Raw genomic sequence first — 4,151 nt, 5'->3', positions numbered from 1 at the left:
TATGATAATGTTTTCTCCATCAATTTGATCTTGGTGGTTATGAATTGTCCATCAATTTATTAAGTTTGCTATGAAGTTGTTTCATTTTATTTCATTTAAAATATATTTTTTTAAATGAAAATGATTAAATTTTTTCAAGACATCAATAAATTATATATCTCTTAAAAAATAAATTATTATAATAATACAAATTTGAATATAACTATTCAAAATTTGAATAATTAAGTTATGACTGTATTAATTACTTTTATTTTTTTATTATTTATCCATCAATGTTATTAAAAAGAATATTATACGAAGAGTTTTTAATTTTAGATATTTATAAATATTTAGATAGTTTATTTTATAAATTTGAAAAAGAAGAATTAAAAAATGTGAAAAGTTTAGAAAAAATTATATTTTTATTAGTATAACGTGTATGGTAATTTATTAGTGTAATTATATTTAAAAAATAATGTGTGAATAGTTTTTAAATTTAGATATTATTTAAAAAATAACGCGTGAATAGTTTTTAATTTTAGTTATTTAGATACTTTAGATATTATAATTTTTTCTTTTTTAATTATTAACAAATAATCATAAGTTTGAAAAAGAAGAATTAAAAAATGTGAAAATTTTAGAAAATAAAAAGAATGCTTTAAAGTAAATTTTAGAGTGCCACATTCGCTCTCCTTTATATAAATATATAGATATATAGATTCTGTAACTTTATAATTATGTTATTATACTACATTATTTTTTATACAATCGAAATTCAGTTTAAATATGTTACAAATTCTTTTTAGAACAAGTATTTTTGTAGAAAACAAAAGAAAAAAGTAGTTTTTGTAAATATTTTGAAAAAATTGCAGTGTTCATATCATGAAACTGAGAAGAGCAAGCTAAGAAAGTCATCAACGCAGTGGCTTAGCCCAATTCCTGCTTCATTCCTTAACATTTCAACTTGGCCTCAAATGTTTTAACTTGAGCTCAAACCCACAATAAACTCATTTCATCAGCCCAGAGGCAGCCCAAGCCCAAATCTTCAACGGTCCCAGCTGTTCATCTCTAACTGCCACTCATACAAAGTCAAGAGTCAAATTTCCTTTCCCACCTCTTGCACTGTACATGGACAGCTCCACTATTTCCAGCTTCCTTGCCCCATTATATCTAAGCCACTTCTTTTATTTTTTTTAGCAATCAGTTTTTTATTTTTATTTTTAGAAAAAATCATTTAAAAAATGATAATGACAAGGATGAAAGAAGAAAATTCTTCCAACCAAATAATATTTTTATTCACTAAGATTATGCACAGCTAATTTCTACGAGAAACATTAGCATGCTGTTATTCATAATTTAGGGACATTTTTTGAAATTTGGATATCAAACTTTGAAATCTATAATTATTATAAAAGAGTGAGTGGATTTAAGAAATTTTGGTTAAATTATTTTGTCTTGTAGTGTGCTCAAGTTAGTTGTCTTGTAGTGTACACACATATATATGTTTTTATTTAAAAAAGAGTGTTTTTTTTTAATTTTGGTTACACATTTTTTTTTATTTTTAAAAAATGTGTTTATTTTTATTTTGGTTAAGATTTAAAAGTGTACACGAACCACCATGTCTTTGCCTAGCAGTGGGAACCTCTTGTTTTATACCAAGAGGTTGGCGGTTCAAGTTGGACCCACGGCAAAAATTATAAATATGTATATATGTAGGTATTTGTCCCCAATGATAGTGGTATTGGTCCCCCACAATGGTGGTATTGTTGTGGTGTCTACTCCCCTTCCTCGTGTCGAGTAGGGGTGCTCATCCGATCCGATCTAACATTTTTATTCCTAACCAATCCAATCCAATAAAAATTGGATGTTGGAAATCATCATTCAATCCAATCCAATTTGACCTCAAAATCCAATCGTAATTGGATTGGATCGATTATTTTATCTTTGAACCTAAATTTAAATGTTAAAGAAATTAACAAATAAAAAAAAGCATACAAAAGAAATCATGAAAAAAATCTAAACACTACTTAATAATAATACTAAATTAAGTCCTTATAATTACTATATTAAGTCGTCGAAATATTAAGTTTACAATACAACTACTCAAATTTAAAACTAACGTGTCAAAAACAATAAAGTACTTAGATAGTAACAAAATATGAACACAACAACAACAATATCTCCAAAGTGCTAACATAGTATCCAAAAACAACAACAATCCAATTAAATATATTTTATATATAATATAATTATATAAAAAAATATATTAATTGTAATTGGATTGGATTGGTTCCTAATTGGATTTTCACAGTCCCATCCGCCAACTGATCCAATCCAATTAACATCCAACTTTTCAAATCCAATCCAATCCAATCCAATTGTAATTGGATATCCAACTTTTTGTAATTAGATTGGTTTGGATTGATTCAGGGTAATTGGATTGGTTTGGATCCTGAGCACCCCTAGTGTTGAGGTCTGTCACTCCTTCCTCCCATGGGTGTTCTTGGTGGGCTGTGTTGAGTTGAGAATTGTAAATAGTATTGGAGATCATTATCATGTTTGTACTTCATTGTATACATCATTTGTAACATGTAATGAAATTAAAAAAAAAGTGTATATATATTATTTTAAAAAAAGTGTGTTTCTTTTTAATTTAGTTAAGATTTAAAAAGTGAGTTTTTTTATAATTTTTTTTTTAAAGTGAGTAAGTTTAATAAATTTCTTCAAATTATATTATGTTGTAGTGAGAATATATTTTAGTTTTTTTTTTGCTAAGATTTAAATAGTGATTTTTTTAATAAATTTAAATGGTGAGTTAGTTTAGTAAATTTGATCAAATTATATTATACTATAGGAGAGAATCTATTTTATGTTATAAATATTATATATATATATGGATGTCAATAATAATGGAGAATTACTAGGTTACCCCAAGTTAAACATCAACATTAATTCCTTATTGTATTTGTGGTACTTACTTGATTTTCCTAGATCATATTTATTTGTATAAATTGGGTTCAATCCTCATTGAAATAACATACAAAAGTTTCAATTTCTCTTTACATCTCTCTATATTACCATGTCTATTTTTTTTCTTTATACTTTATATTTCAATATTCTTAATAATTTTATAACACGTTATCAGCTCGATTCTCTAACTATAATTGTTTGTAGGTTCAAAATTTTATCATGGGTCAGCGATAATCATTCATTGAAATTTAAAATTGATGATTCAGTCTTTAACCATCATCCCGTGTTGATATCAAAATTCATTATCAAGTCTTTAGTCATCATAGTTCATTGAGGTAAGAATATTTTATTGTGAATGTATGTTTATATGATTGCCATATTATAAGTTTTGATAATAAAAAAATTGTATATGTGAGTTGTTATTTCACCATTGTGATAGTATTAGATGGTTTAATGTCTTGTTATCATAAATATGATTATATTCACACACATATATATATATATATATGTTCTTACTATCTCACATATTTAATATTGATTTCACTATAGTATTTATTTTATAGTTATTTATAATGTTTACTTTAGAAATTGTAAAGTCCAATATCTATGACATATTGAGAAGAAAAATAATTATTTATAGATCTTCATAAGTTCTTGCATATATCCGGAAGATTATGCAAAAATGATATTCATCATTAAATTTTTTGATTAAAATATATATTATTAAAACATAAATATATATACAATATTGAAAAAGAAATATAATTGCTAAATATTTGTGATATTTTAGCAAACATTCCGTGAAGTGAATATTTCATATTTGTTAATAATATTACATTTATGAATACAATTAAAGAACATTTAAAATGTTTTATGATTGATGTAAGTGGAGACTAGTTTTTGAAGTCCCAAAAGTATTTTTTTTTAGAAAATTGCATCAAAACATCAAAATATGAAATAATGAGAATATAATTAAAGAAAAAGGTAAAGATTCAGTAAATATATTTTTGATTATTAAATTGAATATATATGAATTGTACAACGAAGAAGTTAACATGTTTGTCAATTTCATTGTATATTTAAAATATTTAAACATCATCCCGTGAAGAGAATGATAGAAAATGAAATTTTATTTTAAATATTATCGATATTCCATATATTAGACATGTAATAATATATGTAATTTTTCTTGCCAGAAGCAA

This window comes from Humulus lupulus, chromosome 6 (assembly GCF_963169125.1).
Source record: "Humulus lupulus chromosome 6, drHumLupu1.1, whole genome shotgun sequence".
Classification (NCBI taxonomy): Eukaryota; Viridiplantae; Streptophyta; class Magnoliopsida; order Rosales; family Cannabaceae; genus Humulus; species Humulus lupulus.
Note: the sequence above shows the minus strand (reverse complement) of the source record.